General features: G+C 42.2%; 1 long non-coding RNA gene across 1 annotated transcript; it reads left to right on the forward strand.

Annotated features, from left to right (window-relative positions):
• Nucleotides 1–5,964: 5,964 nt before the first annotated feature.
• On the forward strand, nucleotides 5,965–12,936 carry LOC146806267 (uncharacterized). The gene is made up of 2 exons (XR_014967986.1): nucleotides 5,965–8,014; nucleotides 8,122–12,936. It is a non-coding gene; the product is annotated as an uncharacterized LOC146806267 (long non-coding RNA).
• The last annotated feature ends 238 nt before the right edge of the window (nucleotides 12,937–13,174 follow it).

Raw genomic sequence — 13,174 nt, forward strand, 5'->3', positions numbered from 1 at the left:
AGTCATGTTTGAGAAAAGACTGTTTTCTCATGGTTATGAAAGGTGCTCCAGAAGATAAATTGAGAGCATATATTTCTCTAAATGCACACTATATTTCTCAGCCATATGAAAATGAAGCTGACAGCTGATTCCCCTGTGTTCTACTGCAGCCTCCCAGAGTGTTCTAAAGAACAACTAGAGCACTCACGGTGTTACCTATGACAACCGTATGGCGTACCTGAAGCCATGTTGATTGAATCAAACTGGTAAAATTGAAAACATTTAATTTAGAAAGGAACAACATGAGGGGTTCAGTTGTCATAGAAATTATAGTTAGTGTTGTAGAAAGAAAAATTAGGACACATTTTAAGTGAGTTCTCAAATATCTTCCTTTTTCATTAAAACATTCTGACATGCAGACTGAAACATGCACTTTCAACACAGGCAGCCAGAAACAAGCACTTTCAACACCAGCAGCAGACTGCCAGTTATCTCCCTGGTAATCAATAGTTTTATTATAGTGTTCTAATGACCAACTAGAGTACTAACATTCTGAATTCTAGCCAAAAGTGTATCACATATAAATGCCATCTTGATGGAATCAAAGTAGAAAACTGAAAGCATGTTCTACTGAGGATACGGCAGTAAATGATGAAATGTAGATTTCCTAGTAAGTTATGAAAGAAAATCTTAATGTATTAAAGACATGGAGGCGAGTATTATACTTTCTTAACTTGCTCTAATAAATATAGCAGCAGTCAAGATATAAACATATATACAACAAATCCCAAAAGGCTTAGTAACACGCTAACCAATGGGAACAAAACACATCATGAATATAACAACCAAGCATGTGACTCCAACACCTATAATGACATCTTGACTGTGAACAGCCCTCTTTTCTTGTGAGAGAAGTTAGAGAGAACCAGGAAACAAAGGACAATGGTGATAAAAATGGAAAAGGCCATAATAAAAGTGAAAAAGTCTTGGCAAAAAATTCCAACAAGGAAAGTCCAGAAGAAGCTTCCAAAACACTGCCAGATAATGTTTAACAACATGGGCGGTAAGAGGAAAAAAAAGTCTGATAAAATAGAGCTGAGCACGCCGGTGACAGACGAGCCAACCACCACCTAATAAGCACCAAGCAGACATTCTGCTGAGAAATAAAGCGAGCGATGGGAGATGAACTGCGAGGACGCGCAAAACTAAAAAAGAGAACAAACGCGATAATAAAACAGCAAATTTTTATAATTCTCTCTCGCAAAACCACAATATTGATAACAATGAAAAGAAATGTACTTATCTTGACTGCGAGCAGCAAGAAAAGAGGGCTGTTTGCAGTCAAGATGCTCATTATAGGTGTTGGAGTCACATGATTGGTTGTTATATTCACGATGTCTTTTGTACACATTGGTTAGCATGTTGCTAAATCTTTTGGGATTTGTAGTATGTATGTCTATAGCTTGACTGCTGCTATATTTATTAAAGAAAGTTAAGAAAGCATAACAGGAGCCTCCGGTCTTTACATAAAATTAGGGAGCTTCTAAGTCTTCCAAGATGGCAACCGGAGAAAAAAGAGCCCAAATATAGCAAATGTAGCCCAAGTGTAGCCCAATGACATAAGTGTGCAAAACACGTAATTTTTTTTTGCAGTTTTATATAGCGCAGTCTTGTCTGAAAGGTATATGACTGCTTTACGTAAACATCAGTTACATTACACAAGGACACATTCATTTTGATATTAGGCTTGGGGAGAATAATTGATTTGCTAAGAATCAAAGGATGACGAGCTGACGCCGAAACTCAAACCCGGTTCCCCAGTTGCAAAGTCTGCATTACTGGCTGTAACGCCACATCCACTCCCTTAAGTGTAACATATACTCAAGTGATCAACTGGATAAAAACACCATAAAAATAACAAATTGTTTAAAAGTGCTTTGTTGTTATTTGAGAACTCAGAAAAGATGTTGTGATTTTAGTTGTTTAGAGCACTAAGCATAATTTCTTTGGGAATAGGACCATTTCATGAAGGAGGGTGCAGAGGCAACATGTTTGCATGTTGTGCAGGTGGGAGGGACAGTGACAGCATACCAGACCATGGAGGGCAGGGAAAAAGGGGGCTGGTGCAACAAACCAACCAGGCAGTACAGGCAAGAGGGGTTGTGGCAAGTTAAAGGCCATTCAGGCCAGAAGGAAGAGGTAGTGATAGTAGAACCAACCCCGATTCAGGCAGGAGACTCCTGATGTTTTTAAGTCCAAAAGGCATAACATCTCCGCTATTTAAATGTAAGTCAATAGGAAAATCAATTCCCCACTTTCTTTTTCAAAATCTCCCTCTTACCAAGTTCAAAATGTTGGCAGGTTTGGTACATTGGATCACAGAGGGCAGGAGGAATGGGATAGGTAAACAAACGTGGATAAGAGAGGGCAGGTGTGAGATGGACAGGGGCACCAAAGTGACCTTACAGGGCAGGCGCCAGGGGTTGCAGCAGCACAATACTTCACCCAGGGCAAGCGGGACAGCATTTCAGCAAACGGACCATGGAAAGCAATAGAGATTTAACAGGGCCATTGCACATAGACAACAGAGAGCAGAGGTGAAAGGGGCAAGGGGAGCAAGCTGACCATAGTGGGCAGACAGGAGAGTCAGATGCAGCATGACGGACCGTGAAGGAGGGGGCAGAGTAACAACTGCGGATCAAACAAGGCAGTGGGAGTTGATAGGGGTCTGCACATTAAAAACCGAGGGTAGGGGGCATGGGGGCAGAACAGCAGCAGCAAACTGACCATAGAGAGCAGGTGGGATGGGCACTGGAAGCACAACAGACCATTGAGGTCAACAGTGAGACTATAGTGGCATACACAGAGACAACGGAGGGAAGTTGTGAGGGGTCAGGGGCAGCAAGTTTAACACACAGGGCAGGTGGTCTGGGGCTATGGCAGCACAGAAGACCATGCAGGCAAGCAGGAAGGTTAGTGGCAGCACAACTGCCATGGTGAGTAAGAGGGAGGGGGCAGGGGCATGGAGGACAGAAAGGAGAGTTAGGGGCTGGGCACAGTCAAAAGACGGGAAGGGACTTCACAACAGACCATGCAGGGCAGACAGGAGGAGCAGTTGCAGCACAATTGAGCATGGAGGGCAGAAGGGAGTGCCAGCGAAACTGACCATGGAGGATAGGTGGGAGGGGATGACGGCATGGAACTTGGAAAGGCAGACTGGAGGTGGCAGAGACAGGCGGCATCCATCTTACCATGCTAGGCAGGTGGGAGGGGCAGTTGTAGTTCAACCAACACTCACAGTAGATTGGAGGGTGGCAGGTCCATGGAATATGAGGGGCAGAATGTAGGGAGATGGGGCATGCACACAGACATTGGAGGGCAGAGGGAAGGAGAGTAGGGACAGCAAGCTAAGTACAGAGACTAAGCAGGAGGAAAATTAGGCTGCATAGAATTGGAGAACAGAGGGCAGGAGGAGTGGGTAGGGACCTCAAGCTAAATGGAAGGCAGTGGCAGCACTTCAATCCATGCAGGGCAGGAGGGTGGGGCTTGTGCATGGACTCAGACAATAGAGGGCATGGAGGAGGTGGATTGGGCAGCAAGCTAACTGTTTAGGGTAGGCAGGAAGGGCCTTGGCAGGACAACAGCCACACACAGCTGTAATGAGAGAGCAGGGTCATAGGCAATAGATAGCAAGGAGGAGGGGTGCAGGAGCAGCAAGCTTGGGTGGAAACGGCACAATACCAGGCCAGGCTCTTTGTTCAACCACACTCACACTGTGCATTGTGATGGGCATCTTACTTCATGTTATAAAAAACCTTAGAAATTCACTGGAAAAAACAAAGGCAACAGGGACATTATAGTCAGGCTCAGATTTCACTTGTGCAAAACCAGTGACATTCAGCAGTTATAGTTAGCTGAGCTAACTATAACTCACGCCCTGGAATGCACTGCTAATGACCTCATGTATTACATCACTCATAACATGGTCAGTGACATCACTGTTGCCATCTCAAATCACATCACTGATGGCATCATCTACAAAACCACCAACTCACTCACTCACACCCCCTAAACCCTTTCATAAACCCACTCCCACCCAATCATTCACAAACGAATTCACAGACCCATATCAGTACTTGCACTCCTACTCACTGATTCATGGATCTACACACAAATCCACTCATTCACCCATGCAAACACTCATATACCCACTCACTCACTAATACATCCTCTGACATTTTCACTCACACATACCATAGATCTACTCACACACCTACTCACTCATCCATACACTCAATCAGACAACCACTTACTCACCTATACAGTTGCAAACACACCCACTTACTAACATATAATCACTGACATATACAGTCCTGCAACAAGCACACACTAATCCATACAGCCACTCTCACATTCACTGACTCACCCATACAGTCACTCATATACCCCATCACTCACCTATACTGCCTTTCACAAACCCAGTTACTCACCCATACACCTCTGACACACCCAGTCACTCATCTACACAGCCATACACACACACATACTCACCCATACAGCCTCTCACACACATACTCACTAACCCATATAGCTACTGACTCACCCACTCAGTCATCCATACAGGCAGTCACACACCCCATCACCCAACCACACAGACACTCAGACACTCATACATGTACTAAGACAACAAATCAATTACCCATACAGACATTCACATACCCACTCACACACCCATACGGCCACTTAGACACAAACTGACAGACTGACACAAACATTCACACTACCAGTGAGTCACCCATACATTCACTGTGACACCTAATCACTCACTTATACAGTCAGTTATGTTCCCATTGAATCATACATACAGGCATTCATAGAACCCCTGATTCACCAATACACCTTGGTATATATATTTAACACTCATAAACATTTTAAGCACACTCACAGTCACTGGATGATGTAATCTGTGTTGTCATTTGAGATATCATCAGATGGAGTGCATAATGTTGCTGCTGTAACATTCATAGCCCCCAGATGGGTCTCGGTGTGCCGGTGATATGTGAATTCCGTTGCTGCCTCACTATGTCGGCCTGCACGATAACAGACGGTGTGGTCCCCACTGGGGGCTATGAATGTTACAGCAGCAACATTGTGTGCTCCATCTGGAGACAAAGGACACTACAAGGCCCATAATCCTCTTCTAGTCGTGGCAGAGCGTCCAATCCAGGGCATGCATTGAAGCATTGAAAGGATGAGGGTGGTGTCCTATGCGCCTTCAATTGCCAAAGCCTCTGAAGAAAAGTGGGGACACTTAGAAACGCGTCAGGCATCCACGGCGAATTGAACTGCTTAAAGCTATTGTTGTGCTGGCAGACTGTATACCATAAAAGCTCTTCATGAGCATGTTACCATTCGAGCACTCCTTGCATGTTTGGTACTTTGGAGCTTGGATAAATAGGCGGCACACCCTGCCGCGAAGGAGCACCACCCCAATATGTGGGGGCCACGCGGTCTCTTATCGAGCAGGCCAATTTCATGGGCAGCAACGGATTTAGCATATCCGCCGGCATACTGAGGCCCATCTGAGGGCTATGAATGTTACAAAGGCAACATTGCGTGCTCCATCTGGAGACAAAGGACACAACAAGGCCCATAATGCTCTGCTAGTCGCAGCAGAGTGTCCCATCCAGGGCATGCATTGAAGTATTTAAATGATGAGGGCGGTGTCCTATGCGCCTTCAATTGCCAAAGCCTCTGAAGAGAAGTGGGGACACTTCAAAACGCGTCAGGCATTCACGGAAAATGTACCTGCTTAAAGCTATCGTTGTGCTGGCAGACTGTATACCATAAAGGCTCTTCATGAGCATGTTGCTGTTCGAGTGCTCCATGCACTTTGGGTACTTTGGAGCTTGGATATGTGTATATATATATATATATATATATGTATATGTATATATATATATTACCTACTGGCAGTCTGTCGTAAATTGGCTGCGATTAAATTAGCGTTAGCAGAATCCATCTGGTATTTACAGGCTATCCTGTACATTTTGTGGAATCCATTTTGTATTTCTGGCAGCCATTTTGTCTTCCCTTGTGCTCTGTTTAAAGGACTGGCTATACTTAGACTCTGCTACCCTGCACATGCGCAGGAATATCTAACTGTCCATGCATCTGTTTTTAGTCTGTAACTATCAGGTTGTTTCTACCAGAGTCAGCAACTGCTAGCTCCTCCTATACTATTTACGGTGCATTTCTGTATGACCATCTATGTATGTAACTCTTCTCATGTATGCTTGCATCGTCCTTTTCCTGAGCCCCTGTGTGGGTATAAAAGACCCATGGTTCTTCTACTCTGGGTGCTACCTTCATTCAGCACCACAGGGTGCTGGGTGAATGTGGTTCCACCTCCTGAGGTTTAATAAACTATGTATTTTCTATTTCAGATTCTGTGCCAACTTCTTTCTAATAGTCTGAGGACTCTGTGCAGAGAAGGGCGAACCCCTTGCACTGGTAGGCCTAGCTGAGGTCTATTTTCTACAATTGGCGCCTCAACGTGGGGCTCATCGGTGACTCGGATGCCCAAAGGATTGGTCGCGACGAAGGATTGGAATCTCGCTCTGGACGTGATCACTGCCCGATAAGACCAGAGTCTTGGCATCCACGGCGACTTTTCCTTTCTTTCTGATCTGACCATCCAGGTGGCACCGGTCCTCGACTGAGATCTCTTCTGTTGATTCACCGTGCAGTGACCATTTGGTCGATTTTAGAACTTGGCAGGATGAATCTGAACACCAAGTGATTGGTAAGTGTCTGCGGCGCTTGCTGTTGGTTTTGATGCCTGTGATTGGTATTTAGTAACGCTTACTGTGGCTTTGAGTATGGTATATTTTGTGTTGGCCAACTTGGTTTGTTTTGACATATGTGACTTGCAATTCACATAGGCAGGTAATGAGGAGAATTTTCTCTAACTGAATTGATTTGAACGGCACATCGTACTAAAGGTACCTTAAGTGCTACTTTGATTATAATATTGCATATTCTGCACTATTTTTTGGCATATCTGTCTTTAGCACACTTCAAAAGATGTGTTGCCTTTGGAATGGTACCAAAATGAAACTTGATGAAGCACAACTGGCCCCCCCCTCGGAGGGGACGCCTAATAGGGATATGTATATTAAGTATGGTCTTTCTTCTATAATGTACAGCGCATTATGGAATAAAAATACTTGTAAGTGGTGACTAGTACCCCGAGGAACTAAATATGTACATAAAAGGATCCTGGTCTGTGCACTTAGTAACATTCATAAGTGATGAGATGCAGAGCGTTTTTTTTTGGTGTTCTGCCAGCCAAATCTGGTGAATATGACTTGCAACTAGTATTTACAAATGGTTTGGTTTAAGTACAGTCTGTGGGCTGTCTTTTGTTTCTGTCTTAAGTGTTGATCTGTGGGTTAAATGTGTGTTTACATGTTATGGTGTGGTAAATTGTGTTTTGGATGTTGCTAGCACTGGAAAAAGCGTGTGATTGAATGACTGTGAATATGTGAAAGAATTCTGAGAAGTGAAATTGTTAAGGAGTAAATTTAATTTGGTCTCATCACCATCAATAAGTCGCAAAAGGAAATTGAGAGGGGTGTAGCAAGAGAAAGAGCAACCCCTGTGATTTGATGACACCCTTAATGTACAAAAGTATTAATGAAGAGTAATTAGGGAGTAATTAGGGACCCGTTAAAAGTTTAGCTTGGAAAAATTGTGGGTATTTCGAATTTGCAAATTGTTCCTATGCAGCTTTGTGTTCTTGGTGGTTCAGTGAGCCAATGTGCTGGGTCCACAGGGTTGTAGGTTCTAATTTAAGCTGAACCTGCTAATCTGAGAATTGAACCTAAATTTATGACCCTTGAAAAGAAATTGTATATTAAAATAAGTGTTTCCATAGGGCAAATTATTGCAGTTTAGATAACATTAGGAAGGCTTTTTGTCTTTGACAGCTTCAGGGCTGTGCAAGGCAGATTTTGACCTTGCAGCTTGTAAGGTGGGGGCTAAAAATAGAGGAGTGAACCAGGAGGTGAAATCACTGCTTAGAAAGCTTCACTGACATGAAAATGTGTAATGCTTGCAGCAGGACAGCCTTGGAGAAAGGTGGGGGCTAGGAGCACTCGCTGTGGCCCGGTTCTGCGCTGAGGTTTAGCTTCTCTGATGAGACAGGGCAGCTGAGGAACGAAACCCAAGGAGCCTTCCTCTGCCCTATTTTGTGCAAAGACCAGTTAGACTTTCCATAGAAAACTGTTTTTATTTTTTTTTAAAACTGTTGCATTAATCCTACACAAAAAGTAAAATGATGCTCTTGCTTGAAATTTTAAGGGCTATATGCCTATATAAAAACGATTTTCCAATTGAGAATTAATTTTCTCAGTGGAAATTGTGGCGCAAAATTAACATGGATTATCGGATAAGAGTTTTACCTTTAGAAAGTTAAAATTAAGATGACCTGTGTAAAGAGAAAAACGAAATTGTGTGTTTTACAATAGACTAAATTCAGATACAAAATGTCACAGCATTTATCTTTTGTATAGGGTATTCAAAGGCATTCACATTATACAGCACGACAGATTTGTGTTGGCTTGAAGGGTTGACTTGCAAGGCGTGTGAATTTCGACACCTTTACGTGTTAAACAGCTGTGTCAACAAGACCATTTCTATTTCAGACTCCGGCTACAGAGAATAGTTGAAGTCAAAAACACGGAGTAAAATTCTGCATTTCAGACTGCTGTTTCCAAAGTTAGAAATGTAGTTTCATTATTTTTGCAGATTGACAGTAGGGGATTTTTTTTTCTTAATGCCTTTTTTTTAAAATAAGGATAAGAGTGGTTTTTGATGTTCAATAATAATGGCTGTCCTTCATTTAAAAGTGGCGCAGACTTAGGATGTTTCAAGATACGCTTCTGTGCTTAGGGCTAAGAATTAATGTGTTTCAATATAATAGGCAAGGGATGCAGCTCGCTTTTCATATGTAGACTCATCAAAATGATTAGATTTATTAACAAAAAATATATTTTGATTATATAAAAAAAAAAAATGTTATTTCAAATAGGTGCAAAAACAAATTCGTTTTTTACTATTTATAATGCCTAATAATGATACTGTGACCTCCTAGCATCCAAATTGCATTTAAGCCGTGCTATACAGCAATAGGGGGTCAATTACATGTGAAAATGTCACTTTACCCAGGCGTACAAAACTCATTTTTATAAGGGTATACATTATACATTTTCGATGCCACATCTCTGGGATATGTAGAGGACATTCTGGGGATGACTATTATGCAAAAACATTGTAGGATGTTAATTTTTAAGTGCCCTGAAAATCAAAGTCGAAATTGGGTAAAAATTCACTATTTAAGTGAGTTTTCTCCAGTCAGATCAGTTTTTAAACTGCCTTACGCCCCAGTAAATGCACATATGTAAGCATAGACCATCTATACTGCTAGACAAACGCTTGGCACACTGCTTATACATATCAATGTACAAAAATTGGCAGAAGTTATTAAGCTTACCTCTGAAATTGCTGGTAGACACACAGAGTGGGTTTTGCTGCTCTGTCTTCGGTCTTTAGGGTCACTTTGACTTGGAAGCACCACATGAAAACCTTGCATGCCTGCTGGGGAACAGCTGCATAGGTTATAGGTCAAAGTCCTACATTTAGAAGCCTGTAGGGCTCAGCACAACGTTGCTTTGACATTTCGACATTTGAAAGACGAAATGGCAGGGGAAGAAAGAGGTTTTTGCATACCCTTTTTTTTTTTTTGGTAAAAGCAAGTTTTTGTGTGCACTCAATGCACATAGTATATGTGACCTCTCTTTAAAGGACAATGGCTCTGCCATATATATATAGTATAAATGTTTTTAGGGTTGAATTCAGGAAGCAATGGGATTCAGTTTGACTTCATGCGGTCTCATGTTGCACTAGTACATTTGCTAAAGGAATATGTTCTTTGGCTAGCTGAAATGTGCTATTTCGCTCCTCAGAGTTTGTTTATGCCCAGTTGCTACAAATTGGGGTTGATAGTGTTGACAGAATGAAACCTGGTACAGGTTTCTTACCGTCAAAACTGGGGAGTGGAGGCTAGCTCCTCTACAAATTAAGGGTAGGCAAATTTATGTGTTCTCTCTCTTTTTCTTACTTTTTTTTGAGCCTGTCTAAACTGTCTGTGAAATAACCATGAGACATTAAATTGGCTATTCAGTAATACTGTTTTAAACATTATTAGCATTAATAAAACGAATAAATATATTTTGCTATGTTACTACCCATCCTCTCTGATGGAATTATGAGAGGATGAGTAGTCTAGGTTGCTGTTTCCTTATTTGATCTTTAAGGGGAACTAGCTGTGGGTAATTTTTGTTTGAAAATTCTCAGGTGACAACACCACTATTGTTTGTTATTCTCATGCTACATACAGTTTTGCAAGGGCATTGCTAGTTTTATTAGCTAGTCTGTGTAAATAAACTGACAGTCCTTACTAGAACTAATGTTGCATAGTTTGGATTGTGAAAATGTAGAATGCAGGGAAGAGGTCTATGTGATCCTTAGCAAACATTTTTGAGGACAATATTGTTTTACAGGAGTCTGTTAGTCACAAGATGTTCCGCTGGAGAACATGTACCCATTATGTTGAAGTTTTTAGTTCTGTATGTAATAGGAATCCCTGTTAAATTAGCAGTGTTAGATTTTCCTGTTGCTCCTATAACATGAGAGCATGGTCCTGAGTATACAATATAGGTGCTTTAATTAAGAAAAATCATTTTAGAAGTGTCTGCAGTCCTGTACAAATAATGCAATGTTTAGGAGTAAAACGTGTATAACATTTCCTTTTTCTTGAGGGTCTTTAGAAATGAACACAGACTTCCTTGACTGCTTGGCATTGGGTGACGTATTACTCTTGTCAGTTCACTAAAGAGTTTTTATACTTGCTAATAGGTCCAGACTGTTGTTTTATTTACTCTCACATATATGAAAGTGGTTCCAGGGTGCCTTGTTAATATATGGGGCGTCCCTGGACTAGGAAGTATTCTGAGACTATCCTCTCTGTTGATAGATTATTTTTGTGCCTTGTCTAAAGACCTTTTGTTCTGTCCACCAATAGATATTTGCTGCTTTACAACCATTGCCAGAGGGGCGCGTACATCAGATCCAGCTTGAGGAGTCAGCACCAGTCCAGCTTGAAGTCAAAGTGAAGGTAACCTGCACAGGCACTGCTGGCAACCAGGACCTCAGTGAAGGTAGAAGGCCGGAAGCATTGTGATGAGCGTACCCCTGCTACTATCTTGGGCGAAAGACGGGGTCACAAATCAGAAAGGAGAAATCGTGGATCAAGCTTTTGATGCCCAGCTGAGAGTCACAGACCGACCAGGAAGGGAAGAAGGTTTTTGCTTGAGGTAACCCCCTTTGAAACAAGGGTTGCTTCAGAGATCCTAGCATCAGGCCTCTGAATCCTGGTCCCAAAGTGGCTGTAAAGGAGATACCTGGGCACACTGAATGCAATCCATGGCCCCAACGAAAGAGCAGTGTGCCAGCAGAGCAATACAGGAGTTAGGGAAGGACTTGAGTTCAGGGTACAGGTGCTGTGTCTCTGGTGCCTGTTAGATTGAAATGAAGAAAACTGGTGCACTGCCTGAGACACTGGACAGGATCGCTGAGCGCATTTGCCCTGGTGGGTGATTGCCCTATCCTGAAAGAAGAAACTTTTCCCTTGAAACTAGGCCATGATTCCTGAGTTGCGAGTTGTGCAGCTCCACCGTGGGAACAACAAGAGCCTGCCTGTGAGGCTCAAACGGACACAGGGAGAAGACTCCCCTCTGGTTGGTTGTACAGCGGCTTTAATTTCCCAAGGACTTCTTTTTCTTTTTGTTGAAAATGTACCCCATTGATCGTCCCATTTTTGAGGAGGAGCAACCCTTTGCAGCTCTTCGTCCTAATTCTCATGGTCCTCCTGGTCCCCTGGATCCAGGATCATTTTTGTAAATAATATGTCTGACTGCTTTAATGTTTGTATTGGGTATAATGATAGATACTCTAGCCCTCATAAAGGAAACACTGGAAAAGTCTAGCGAAAATGTTTTTATTAGATATGTACTGTTGGATACTTTGATATTGAAATTGATGGTAACTGAAATGCATGGGAACCTTGAAAATGTTTTTACTGGATGGTTCTAGGATTTGCTAAGGACTAGAAAGCTAATAATTCTGTTTCTGATAATAGTAATTACTCTCTCCTGCTATCTGTATGACCCAATTCTCTGTTCCCTTTGTACTTCTGTTTATACCTCATACATACCCGCTTAACAATATTTAGAATGAGAAATGCCCACCTAGCAATGAATTAGGAAATTTAAGAAAAGAAAAAAAAAATGTTATTAAAAATTAATATGCATATTTTTCATTTTTCCTACTGGATTATGGGAGATGTCTTCAGCTAACGCTAAAAGGGTCGTCTGTCGTAAATTGGCTGCGATTAAATTAGCGTTAGCAGAATCCATCTGGTATTTACAGGCTATCCTGTACATTTTGTGGAATCCATTTTGTATTTCTGGCAGCCATTTTGTCTTCCCTTGTGCTCTGTTTAAAGGACTGGCTATACTTAGACTCTGCTACCCTGCACATGCGCAGGAATATCTAACTGTCCATGCATCTGTTTTTAGTCTGTAACTAGCAGGTTGTTTCTACCAGAGTCAGCAACTGCTAGCTCCTCCTATACTATTTACGGTGCATTTCTGTATGACCATCTATGTATGTAACTCTTCTCATGTATGCTTGCATCGTCCTTTTCCTGAGCCCCTGTGTGGGTATAAAAGACCCATGGTTCTTCTACTCTGGGTGCTACCTTCATTCAGCACCACAGGGTGCTGGGTGAATGTGGTTCCACCTCCTGAGGTTTAATAAACTATGTATTTTCTATTTCAGATTCTGTGCCAACTTCTTTCTAATAGTCTGAGGACTCTGTGCAGAGAAGGGCGAACCCCTTGCACTGGTAGGCCTAGCTGAGGTCTATTTTCTACAAGTCGGCAGTAGGTAGTTATAGTTATAGTTAGGACCTATTTTCCATAGGAAATCCGCAGCATTCTATTTGGAATAACGCTGGCGCCGATTGACGAATCTTCACAAAATTTTCCAAACTTTTGGCCAGCTCCTTTCC

This window comes from Triturus cristatus, chromosome 8 (genome assembly GCF_964204655.1).
Source record: "Triturus cristatus chromosome 8, aTriCri1.1, whole genome shotgun sequence".
NCBI classification, from domain to species: Eukaryota; Metazoa; Chordata; class Amphibia; order Caudata; family Salamandridae; genus Triturus; species Triturus cristatus.